A 13,695-nucleotide genomic window follows, 5' to 3' on the forward strand; every position below is an offset into this window, starting at 1 on the left:
TAATTTGTTAGACTATAACTGTAAGCTTAAGTATATGTTCTAGCGACAACTTTGTGACAAAAACCTTGTTGAAAATGATGATCAATGCGACTACATTGATCGATTTGAAACGTGAGGGACAGATGACATACACAAGCATGAAGGACCGTCTGTAATTTGAGAGTCATCCATACAACTTGAACCCCTGGAAGAAAAAGAAAAATCTATGTAAATCCCAAAGGAGAACCAATTAACATTCTCCCAAAAGATGTAATGTACTCAGTTCACCAATTAACATTCACCCAATCATAGGAATTTTTTTCCTTCATTGCAAAGCAACCAAACCAAAGAGATCAAAACTAAGTTCATCATAAGATTTTAACCATGAATCGAGATCCGGAAGATCTTGAAGTCTAGAGTTGACGACCAAGAAATTCAGACCACTCATTTAAAATCCTCACCTCATACAGACCAAGGGTTCGGATCTCTCTTTCTCTCTCTCTCCCTCTCTTGAACGATACGAATTTCTCTATTTGTCGTCTCCAGATTGCAAGATCTAGAGAAGATCTGAATTCTTTAACCATGGCTAATATTTAACCCAAAGGTGAGTTTTATGCACACCCTGAGAGCAGCTCAGATCAGTCAGGTAAGAGTGGAAAAATACAAAAAAATTATTGCATAACTGCATTTGTAAGATTTAGAGGGGCCTACACAAATGTGAGGCAAAACAAACAGAAGGACAGTACAGGACATCGAAGTATACATGCATGCATATATGATAACCAAAACGAGATAATACAAAAGTTGCAAGTTGTAGCCAAACCAAAACCCTAAACATATAAATTGCACACACAAGGTGCCCGGATATCTATTTTTGTAGTGTCATCACGGACACAGATAGAGACAAAATCAGGGAAGATGTACAGATGTTGTTATCCCATGCAAAAGTAAACATTAACCTGAAAGCTAGAGTTTATGTTCATAAATGTTTAGAGATACCAGACAAAGTCTAACCCCAATCTCCGGCAGTCCACAAGATCTGAAACCTATTTCTTATTATCCCATGGAAAGTTAGAACTGTAAGCCGATAGGATTGTGACAAATAATAGACATAATTATAATTCATCATTTAGTTATCCGATTGTCAATATGAGTATGAAATATTATGTTATCAAACTGGCCCTATGATCAAAAGATAACAAGTGTCTCACACGTCAAAGTGTTTAGTAAAAGAAAAATAGAGTAAAAGGGATTTAGATAGTTTGAAAACATTACTTAACCATAATACGAGAATGGAACGTCATGTTATTAGATTGTTAATCTTGTCAAAAGTCAATAAGAATTTGACATGTTAAACTATATAGTAAGAGGAACGATATCGTCAAGAGCACTTTCCAATGTAGGATAAATTCCAAAAATAACTAAATATATTAGCTACGCTTTCTCAATGATCTCAAGGCTATGTTGTACAAAGTTGGTACTTTTCCTGTTCCTGTCTTCACATTGACAAGCTTTACTTTCCTTACCTTGAGAGGCTCTGATCTGATCATCTTTTCCCTAGTCTTTAAGAAAGATGGCCTTCCAAGCTTGATGAGGAGCGCTTGACGAAACGCAAGAGAGTTTCTGTCCTCATCTTCGCAATTAGACAGCGCCTCGGACATCTCTCCGAAGTCGTAAGAACGCGACGCACTCTCATTCTCCATAACAATGGAGTTGCTGCAATGATAAACTACCTCATTGTCGAGGGAGTTGTGTGCTAAATGTAGAGCCTCAGATATCTTGGTAAAGTCGTAGCAGGAACCAGCCTCGTGCTGCCTAATGGATTGATCGGTACTGTCAGAAGATCGTCCTTTAGGTTGTGGCTTCATGAAGTAATACTTGATCAATTTCAAAGTGCCTACCCTACTATAATCAAAGTACTAAATTAGACGACCAAACAAGAAGATTCCAATATACCATGATCAAAATTTAGTGTACCTAGGTAGATGCAGAAGATGAAAAATGGAGTGCAAATATCAGGGTTACAGTTTCGTGGACTTACCTTGCGACCCGCGTTCCCGATCGCACGATACCAAACGGAGACGATTTGCGATCTGTGTCGCTGGTCTTGGTGACCGGCTACTGTCGCCGACAGCAGCCAAAAAGAGAGATCTCGATCTCGATCGCTACCTTGAGCAGTTCAGCGTTCACTCCCTGTCTTCTCCGCGCCCCTGCGGCGGCTTTACGGGGAAAGGGTTAATACATTAGGCCAAATATTTTCGCGATCTTAGTGTGACACTACTTTTATGAAAAAACAGTTAAGGTGCTTTTGTTAAGTCGAATTATTTTGAACTCGATTATTGTTAGGGAGTAATTTGGCTTAAACTAAGCAGAATTGTATTAGTAAAGTTTTTTAGTATAACGTCAGATTAAGAACATAATAACTTGCAAACTCATAAATTATATTATTTAATCCATATTTATTAATATTTTATTATTAATTTATCTTTTTATTTTTTCTAGAATCATCTACTCTATACTTCTTTTCTTCCGCCCACTATCTCCCTCACCTCTTTTTCTAGAATCATCTATCGTTTTCTCTTTTTCTTCCCTTCATCTATTTTCCTCCATTTCACGTTTTTATAGAATTATTTTCGTTTCAAAACGGTGCCGTCATTTCTTTGTTTTGAATTTGTGTGGAGGATTCGTCTACAGGTGCATCTAGGAGTTTTGTTGTTTTTGTTTTGAATTTTTGGGTTGGATTTTGAGATTTAAGCGGAGGGTGGGGGTGGGTTTCAGATCTGGGCATGGGTGAGGGTGTTGAAGTTGCAAACGACAAAGACGTGCCAACAATGTTGGAGACGGGATTAGTAATCCCATGCATTTTGATGGGTCTGGCTAAGGCGACTTAGTGATGCTTTTAGTCGGACCGAGTCCTACTTAATTCCATTTAAATTAGTTCGTGCTATTACCAAACACGTATTAGTAGGCTTAACTAAGCCAATCCCCTCCAAGGAAACTTAAGGAGGGCAAATAAACACGCCCTTAATTCTTATAGTGGAGTTCATTGTCAATGGTAGCCCAAAACAAATTTGTCAAAATTCCATCCACATGCAGGAGTAAAAGATCATTCCAATTTTTTTTTTCTTTTTTGAATTTTTATTTATTTATGTATATAAAAAATAAGAGCCCCAAAACGGTGCAGCATTCCAAAATGCCGAAAATGGCCCTTTAGTTCTTTCACAATCAAAACCAACAAAATCTATATATGTAAAGTGAGAGCCCAAAATGGTAAAGCAATTCAAAATTTTGAAAATGTCCCTATATACTTACTTCACAATCAAGACCAAAAAATTTTTAAAAATGAGGATAAACTGGTAAAAAACCATAACTGAATAAAAACCCTCTATTGAAAAAAGCGTCTTGCATGTGCGTGAGCGTATGACAACCCGTCCCTAATTTTACATTTTTATTAATTTTAAAAGTGTGATTGACGAAAACTCCCTAGAGGCAAGGATTTTGACTTCCGTTGACTATCGTCTAGAGAAACATATGACTTATTCTTTTGGCGTATTTGCATAGTACTCAATGGTACGAACGCATATGCAAAAGCCGTTTGCGAGTCTAGATTATAGCAGTATAGTTTCGGACATTTGAAATTGGTTACTTACATTTTAGATTATAAATTATTTGAATTCCCACCTTGTGGGAAAGAAGCCCAATTAGTTTTAAGCAAAGTATAAGGGAACAATCAAATTAAAGGGTAAGGACCAATCAGAAATCAGGAAGAAAAAAAAAGAAAAAAAGAAAAAAAAAAGGGAAGCTCCAGCCTTCCTGTCGGTCCTTACACCCGCGCACCACCCGACCCAAATCCAGTGAATTTCCTCTATTTTTCTTGTTGATCACCACCATCCATCACATGCAAATCACTCATGTGGCTTCCCATCCACCATCTCAGCCCAAAAACAGAGAGTTTTGGTTCCAATTTCATGAAGGCCGATGCACGGCTTCATGGGTACTAAGCGGCGATCCATACCTATTTCTAAAACACTTACCTTCAATCAACACCACCAAAACACTTCTCTAGAGGTCAGGAACAAAGCCCAAACGGTTTAGGGGTGATGCGGTGGTGTTGCAGATCGATCGAATTGAAGAACACCCAAATTCTAGGGTTCTGGCGGGTTCTTGGCGATTTGAAGCTTTTCTCGGCCAAATTGGACTTGGCCACAGGTATGAAACTTGCTCTACTCATTGAGATCTTCATTCCTGTAAAATTTGAGAATTTTTAGAAATAGTAGAATTTTCCTGCGAGTCGGGACGGCCGACCGCCATGCGCGGCGGCGCGTGGTGGCAGCTATTGGGCCGAGACACCCCTAACCTTCCTAGGCTAAACCTGATACCCCAATTCTATATGTGATGTCCGATTAACGAAATTCCATTGTTTGGGTATAATTTCGCTAAGGTTCGTTATTTGGTCATTATAAGAATCGACAACCCGATCGTTGGATCGTCACTAAACTTTACTAGGTTATTATTTGTAATATTTGAGGACTTAGGAACTTATGGATCAGGAATTTGGCGTATGGATCTTCCCGAGTTGGATTTGTAAGTTTGTAAAATAAAACGTTGACTGCCACTTGAATTTGCAATTGGCGGAGATTTGATCGTTGGATCCTTCTAAAACTTTAGGATGTTGTTCTAGAAGAATAATGTGAATCTCTGGAAGTTACGGATCAGAAATCTAAGGAGCGGATCTTCCAGATCAAGTTACGTAGGGTTGTAGACCCTACCGTCGACCATTGATTGATGGTTGACTTTTGGTCAATGGGTTACAAATCATTCTAAAACGTCATTGGGGGATTTATTTTATGTAAGTTACGTGTTCTATCTCGAAGAATTTTGCGACGTGATTGGATAATTGTTCTAGGCACGCCTTGATATTCGTGCTAGGGAGTTGTAGCGCAGACTCCAGGTGAGTGGGTCTTTTCCTTTTTATAGTATATATACGATTGATAGTTTCCACAAATGCTTTTAAATTGATTTACGCATTTTATGCCATGTCTTATATATATATATATACACTTTTTTTTTTTTGTAAATACTATGATATGGTTGAGTTTTAGTTTGCATCATGGCATATCCATATGCATATTACCTGCATATAATTGTTGTGAATGCTTTGAAATGTTAAGGTGAACGCGGGTCGCGTAGGTAAGTCCAGGTAAGGTTATATGGTGGATTGAAATGGTTGAATCAATTTGGCATGCATATGTTCATATAGTGCTCATCATTGCTACACCCGGTGTTAGTGCTCCCGCCCAGGGCCAGGGCACAACCTTCACGTGTATGTTCACCTCCCTCACCGTACGCTCGCCTTGGATCTAAATAGGTGCTAGCCTGTCATATAGACTGCATTAGGCAGTTTCGACATGTAGGTTACCCACGCATAGCGCCAGCTTTACGTGATCGTAGCACTAGAGCGTTTATTATTACACCTAGCCTATCGTACAGGTCACATTAGGTGACTCGGACTCGTGTGTTGGTATATGACTGATGAGCAATAGGTTCAGTCGTACATGTTACATTAGGTGACTCTAACTGACACGCTAGTTGATTTATTCACACCTGCCTTACATTTATATTTGTTGAGATATTGTGACATGGCATGCTTTTGTTGTCAATGCTTTTATTCATTTGGTTTTCATACTTATACGTAGTATGATATTTTGGAAACTATACAGGTTTAATAGTAAGGGGTTATAACATTTTCCAAATGTTTTTATTAAAACTTTATTTTTAGGCCTACTTATCTTTGTTTTTCGCCCCTCCAGGTTCTAGTAGCATAGTTTTTGTACCGACGAAAATTATTGGCGAATCTTGGTGTAGAGGATTACCATCGATGGTATAATTCTCACCCTGTTTTACTGTACTGTATTTATTCGTTGTCATCACGTGTGAAATGAGTTCATTCCTGCTCACCGCGCACTTTTGTATTTAGGCACTTTTAGGTTTAAATTTATTCACAATTTCCACATCACTACACTTTATGGCTTCATCACCTTCCAGGTGTCGACCAACACAGCTCGATTCGGAGTCCGAGTAGACATCCCGTGTCAGGGTGTGTCAGTTTGGTATCAGGGCATAAGTTTGGGCAGTATTGCGTTCATCACACGCGTGATGTAAACATTCTTGGTCTTTGAGCCTAATTTTCAAATCTTGTCACCTCGTCGAATACAAAAAATGTGTTAACTTTTCTAAGTTTGCGTAACCTAGACGACTAATTGATATTCTAGAACATCGTTTTGGTGACCGCCTCCAAACTTTAAACAAAGAGCCTTCCTGCCAAGGAAAATCTCTGTTAGGAGACGAGTTTGTGGCCTTGAGGTAAGGCTAATGTATCAGTAGTGGTGTATCTCCAGAGCATTGTCAATCAAAATCCCATCACTATTCTCCCACTATCATTATCAAACATTTTGAGGTAGGAAACCAAAAATAGCTTTGATTCCTTGGCAGTACCCATTGTATACCATTTATCAGAACTCTACAAAGCTTTACTTTTGTCGAAATCTCTGGAAGTTTCTTGAACAACAATGTGGTACTAAAGTGGTAGCACTTGACGGAAGAACATATGGGACAATCACTTTTGGTCCCCGATAGCACTAATCTTCTCAAGCACATTGGTTATAACCTCGGATCTTCAGGAGGAAGATCGACTTACGCTTAAGTCCTTTCTAAAATAGGTTATTAGCAAGTTTTTTTTCTGATCTTAGAACTTTCAACCAACATTAGTTTCCATATTTGCTTTCAATGTTGTACTCATCCATCCGATGGGTATAGGCACGAGAGTATGAATAACAATACCTTGGGGTAGTAGAAATCCTAGAAACAGTAAGTAATTTTCCTTAGAATCAATGAAACCACCTCATAATATTAGTTTTTTTACCAATCCTCTTAAACCATCCACTCGAGCAGGGTCTAATATGTAATTAGCCTATAATGGCGTTACCAATTGACGATATTATCCGATATCCTGGAATTGTCAACCAGTATTCAGGTAGTATGATTTCTGATATTGGACACATACTAGTATCTGGGAGTGATAGCTTTATGCCAAAACTCTAGTTCACATTTTCACATTATTTGCTTAATCATACTATCTTTGTTGGAAATATGTCCTAAAACCAATCATATGATGATACTTTACAGACATTTCACATGTTAAACTAATCTAGTTTAATATAAGGGTAAAGATTATTGTTTAAAGCCATCTCATATAAACGTTATATGCTTGAACAATAAGTCCAAGGAATATGTAATTGAAAGAATGTGTCCTAGGGTTTAGGGTTTAGGGTTTGTTGGAAATGTGTCCTAAAACCAATCATATGATGATACTTTACAGACATTTCACATGTTAAACTAATCTAGTTTAATATAAGGGTAAAGATTATTGTTTAAAGCCATCTCATATAAACGTTATATGCTTGAACAATAAGTCCAAGGAATATGTAATTGAAAGAATGTGGTCTAAAGAAGTTAGATTCACGAGACTATTCTCTTTCGTACACATATCCTAAACGTTCCTGATCATAGGATTGCCAGTTGGGCATTGATAGTCTGTTAAGATCAATATGTGCTATGTCTTCTTTCAGAAAGAGTGATTGGTGTGACTAGCACCAAGACAAACATGTACTTCTCAATAGAGAATGAGTCTACTGAATGCGATCAACAAGGAGTTCTCATACTCATGTCACATGAGAACTCAAGGTTGGGATAATACAAAGTGGTCATTTGACCTGAGGCATTATAGTTGTCTTGTGGTTAGGTTTTCGATTTTTTACTGTGTCAAAGGCACTTCATTAGAAGGTGTCCACAACATAGTTGGGGTTAAGCCACTTAGCTATAGAGGCAGGTGAATGCACAACTATGGATCTCTAACATTCAAACCGTTGAGGGAGAATACTCTATGATATGATTAAGAATCTCTGGCCAGAGTATGCATGAGATTTAGGAAGTCAGTCCAAATCACATTCAAGGTATCATATAAGTAAGAGAATCACATTGGATAGTATACATGAATAAACTATCAAACTAAACAACGTGATCAAGAGTATTGTATTAGAGAAATACCATATTGCATTTGTAATCCCAAACTAAATAGGTTCTCCAACCTCTTTTGATTAGCTTAGGTAGCCATGACATACTGCTAGTTGTCACTCATGGCTTGTGGAAGTCCTGAAGATGTATAATCGCTAAAAGGAGAATTGAAAGTAAGTTTCAATTCATAATTGATTTGAAGAGTTCTAATCGTCCACTGCCTCGCTAAAAGGAACCTAATGGATCGCACGCCGTGTAAGGTAATGTTTTAAGGATCTAAAAGGAGATTAGTAAGGACAATTAAATAGTTTAAATGTTTATGACAAGGATTAATTAATATGTTAATTAATCAAACAAATAAGTTTGTTTTAAACCTTGAGTTAGTGTTGGGCCTTAAAGCCCAATGAGCTTCGAATCATCAAGCCCATTAACTTAAGTTGTATGACAACTTAACAACCAAAATTCAAAAAGCCCAAAACAGCCCTAAGGCTTTGGAAAAACTAGCTATAGAGAGAGATGAATGCCATTTTGGTCCAATATGCACACAAAAGTTGAAAGCATAGAAGAGGTATTTTTGCTCCATCCTCATTAGTGCATTATAAGGTAGAAAAGAAAGAATAACTCTCTCTCTCTCTCTCTCTCTCTTCTCTCTAGAGCAGCCGGCCACCATGGGAGAACATTGCTAGCATTTTGTTCTTCCATGGTCACTCACCTTCTTCCTCACCCATCCTTGGTGTCAGAACTTAGAGGTCTTCAACTTTGGGGACTTTTGGAGAACCCATTCCTCCATCCATATCCAAGAAGTCATGAAGCCAAGAAGCAAAGTTCCTCCATCCACATGCATGGAGCCAAGGAGCAATGAGACAAATGACAGAAGGCCCTCACATGAGTGAATATCCTTTGCTAAGCAAAGAGGTTCTTCAAAGATATAAAAGTTTCTCAACTCCTTTCTTTAAGATTTGAGTTGAGTCTTGGTTCACCACAACTCCTAGGCTTTGAATTTCATGGTTTAAGTTTTGTTTTAAAGTGCATAGAAACATGCTTCCACCACCTAATCGTTAAATGCATGTATTATATTGCTTAATGAACTTAGGTACAAATTTTCCTTCAAACTTTGAGTCATTGATCCAAACAGGATATTTCCTAAGACATGCTAATTCTTTCAAGATATTCCGTGACTTGGATCCAAGCTGAACCGAGGAAGACAAGAGGACGTCAAAGTCTAAGTCTACTTCGACCTAAAAGTCCCCCAACAAGATGAAAAATTTATTTCATCCTTTTTCTTTTCATATGTTTCCAAAGTAATAAAGAAACAAAGAAGCAAAACCCACCTCATGTAAAGTTCCGTAAGCCTGTCTATCTTTTCACTTATTTGCAACAAACTTTCTTGACAATCTCTCCCTTCCAGAACTCCTTGGAATTCCACCTGCCATGGGAATTGGGGTAAGATAAGTTGAAGGTGCCATTTTATTTTGTTTTTATATTAAGCATGTTTAACTTCGTAGTTATTTTGTTTTTATATTAAGCATGTTTAACTTCGTAGACGACGTAGTGCTAGTGCACATCCAAAGTAACTTTATTTCAAGGACACAAACTTAGGGACATTATAAAAGAACACAAACTACCTAAAACATGAAATTTCAGAAATTACCAAAGATTTAAGAGAACCCCAGAAACAATTTCACAATATCGCATCAGCAGAACATCCCAAACAGTCTAAATTTGTATCCATACTTATAATAATACCTAAGAAAAAAGCTAAACAAACTAAACCAAATTACTAAGTCTTTCGAACACCCAAATTTGAAACCAATAAGTAATGGTTGACAAATCATTGTCTTTCCCAAAACATAACAAATTAGAACGAATTCTAATGAAACAACATCCTAATCTCAAAAAGGTCTCTCCTCCACCACTCAAAATCTCCACACTAAAATTGAAAATTTGACTGCTTTCAAAAAACAACCAACAAAAAAGAAAGATATGAAGATGCTAACAAGAACCAATTTAGTAACATGAAAGATGGACTGCAATGATAATATAAATAGTAACTTCTATATATTTAAGGGAAGTGTTATTGGCACTCCAAAAATTTTATTCTACACTCCTTGTAAGTGTACTTTTCTTTTTAAATATAGAAAGTTTGGAGTGTAGAATGAGAATTTTAGAGTGCCAATAACAATTCTCATATTTAAATAGTTATTATAAATATAAGTGACTTATATTAAAAATCATTTAGTTAGGAAGTTTGAATCTTGATAATTTTTTGTAATCCACTCGAATTGAGGATCGTTTGGAAGGTTAGCGACGACGTTTAAAGATGAGGTATTGCAGAGTACAGTCAAGCAGACCATGCGCGAAAGGCCACCTCAACTTGAACATGAAGGACTTGAAGATTTACTGAAGGTTTCATCATTGCCTCATCATTCTTCATCTCCTTCACCTCCATTAACTAATCTCGCTAACGACAACGTGATCTCCTCTCTCTCTAACAATGTGTGACAATAAGAAGAATTCTGTTAGGTTATATAATTTACCCACATCAAAACAATTAATCACCTCTCAAAAAAAAAAAATCAAACTCTACAATACACACAAAAATCGCAAATTGCAAAACAGTAGAACAATACACATGAAGTTCCAAAATTACAAAATAGTAAAATTGAACAAAAAATTAAAATAAAAAAGACATGTTTACAGCTTTGAAATTGATGAGAGAGAGAGAGAGAGAGAGAGAGAGAGATGACACTACCTTTGCCCTTCTCTCTGCGTGGTCAATGGCAGATCCAATATTTTTATATTGGGTGGTCCTAATCAAAATATTGGGCGGCTGGCTAAGGCTTAGCACCTATATGCCCATGCCTAGGCGGATATAAGTAAATTTATTATGTATCAATAAATGTCTATTTACACATAAACACTATACTTGTATTGAGAATTTCAGTTTTTTTATTTTAATTATGTTTAGAGTACAAGATGAGAGTTCAAGTGATTACGAGTTTGTAGTACTTTATGAAATAGGTCTTGTGAATTTATAGTGAATTTTAAAAGAAATAACGGTGGCAATTACCAATTATATTACTAGAATATGTCCAGAATTGAGCTCGCTGGTTCTCTCTAAATTCGCCAAAAAAAAAGAAGTTAGGGTTTGTACTGAAAATCACAAATTTGAAGCAAATCTTGATATGTAATAGGTGTAGAAGGAAAATGAGGTGATGTGGAGTCGTTTAAGACTAACCTTGAGGTCGGCCGTTGCTAGAATCATTGAAGTCGTCCCTAGTCACTACTATGTATCCAAGTGAGTATCAGGAGAGACGAGCGAGAGGAATGAGAGAAGAGCTAGACGAATGAGAGAAGAGAGAAGAAAGAAAAGAAAAAAAAGTATATATGTGTGTGTAAAGGGATCCCCATTTTGTAAAACTAGGGATTAAGCTGTGGGACCCATTTCACATCGAATTTCAACGATCCAAACGTATGTTTTGTAAGTCTCGATTCATATATCATCCTTGCAAAAATTTAATTCAATCTGAAACCATTTGCCTATTTAGTTATCACGATGAAATTTCATTGTTTCTTATAAAATAAAGTGTTCTTTAATTTCTTTGACCTCAATTAGATGTCTTAAATACTTCCGATTTGGCTAAATTTTTGCAAGGATGATCTATGAGGTGCAACTTAAAAAACAGACGGTTCGGATTATTGAAGTTCAATATGATATGGCCCCACAACTAGGGGTGGGCAAACAGGTCTAGGGCAAACAGGTCTAGGGCCCACGGGGTGGGTCCAAGTTTTGTAAACTCAAAACGGGGTGGGTCTGTGTAAATTGGCGGGGCAAGTCCAAATTTTTGAAAAAAGGGTACTTGAGCTAGACCGTTTCCACCATCCATTATATGGAGATTAAATCTTCACCATTCATTTCTACCACATATCTTATCTCCACCTCTTTATCACTGACTCTCGCCTCCTTTGTCAAAGTCTGGAAGTCTATTTTTCTAGGAGTCATCCTCTCTCAACTTCCAAGTTGCCTCCTCATAGATTCTAGGGCTTGATTTTTCTCCTCATCTTCCACCTCCGTCGTCTCTAAAACCTTGGTTTCTTCTCCCCGCAGGGCGTCTCGCCATCATTTCACCTCCCACCACTTCCTCAACGCCTTCTCCATCGCTCACTCATCCTCTCTTTGAAGCCACAACGATGTACATCGGCGCTTCCCCTACACCATCTGCTCCCGGATCAGAGTTGTCGCCCCCATTTCCCACTCAAGTTGAGTCCTATTGTGAACACCACCATCACCATGACCTCCTCCTAAACGCGACCACTCGTCACCATTGTCAAGAACACCACCAACATCCTGTGATTCGAAATATCATATCATCTTCTCTTACATTAAGGTAATTTCTAAATTAGGGTTTTTGAATTATCTCTAAATTTAGGGATTTAGGACTTTTGAATTAGGATTTTTGAAATTTATGGGTTACTGAATTTGGGGATGTAATTTCTAAATCTTTTGGATTTAATTGGTTTTGGTTGGGTTTTGATTTTAGTTTAGCTTTGGAAATTCATGTTGTAAAGGATCTTTCTGGACTTGTAAGATGAAATAGACTAATATTGAACTTATTCATGTTCATTGGGTTTCTTACCAAATTCCATATGCTTTAAATTGCTACGCTTTATGATTTGCAGTTATAATTTGATGATTGGGAATGGTTGTCTACGTATTTTACACTTTAAATGTTGTTGGATGATAAGAATGGGAAAACTGCTTGAATGAAGTTGTTGTCTTCAAATGGGCCAAACCTGTTCTAATAAAAAACTTGAAGACCCAAATATGTTTTTGAAAAAAAATGTAATTGGAACTATGGACCCAGCCTGTTTCAAACGGGCCGGGTTATGTTCGGTTCCAATTTTAGAAATTCCATTACTCGGCCCAACCCGGTCCGTGCCCACCCCTACCCACACCTACTCCTCATTTTTGAAAAAAAAAAAAAGGAAATCCCTTCCCTTCAAGGATTCCTTTTTTTTTTCTCTCTCTCTCTGAGGACAATTAAACAAAGGGCAATGATGATTAGGGTTGAATGAACTGTTAATTGAATTATTGGAAATTTGATGTGGAGAATAACCATGATGGAATATTCCATGGAAACAGCTATTATAGATGAATAAAAAGAATTGAACAAATGATTGGTCTATGTTTACCTTGAATTTGACATATTCAATGAATTGACTGTGAGTAAGAATTTTATGCCATTCAAAATCAGTTGTTATGAAAATATTCTTCATAATAAAAATAATGAATTCAAAATAATGATGCAAATATAATTTGAAAATAAGTTTTATTGCAAAACTTACACTGGAACTTACAATTGATTTACTAATGATTGAGTCAACAAATAAGAAAATGACTGATGAAAAAGATATTGGTGCATGCAGGCATCCTTAACATTTGAAAATTAAAAGTGTTTACAATTTTTGATTTTTTTGGGTACAGTGTGAACTCAAAGAAAGCTTTTACAGAAATTGTGGAAATTCCAAACTTGAAACTTTCTTCCTCCAGAGTCCACTTCTTAAAGACTTGGAAAAAGGACTAAAATGATGACTTGCTTTTACTATTGATGAATGATGACTTGCTTTCACTATTGATGAACA

General features: G+C 36.9%; 1 long non-coding RNA gene across 1 annotated transcript; it reads right to left on the reverse strand.

The window, feature by feature from the left end:
• Positions 1–1,313: 1,313 nt before the first annotated feature.
• Positions 1,314–2,259, reverse strand: LOC125473211. The gene is made up of 2 exons (XR_007255076.1): positions 2,021–2,259; positions 1,314–1,884 (listed from the first exon to the last, which is right to left on the reverse strand). It is a non-coding gene; the product is annotated as an uncharacterized LOC125473211 (long non-coding RNA).
• Positions 2,260–13,695: the final 11,436 nt, after the last annotated feature.

The sequence above is a fragment of a genome, unplaced genomic scaffold (assembly GCF_019419815.1).
Source record: "Pyrus x bretschneideri cultivar Hongxiangsu unplaced genomic scaffold, Pyrus_bretschneideri_v1 Contig8, whole genome shotgun sequence".
NCBI classification, from domain to species: Eukaryota; Viridiplantae; Streptophyta; class Magnoliopsida; order Rosales; family Rosaceae; genus Pyrus; species Pyrus x bretschneideri.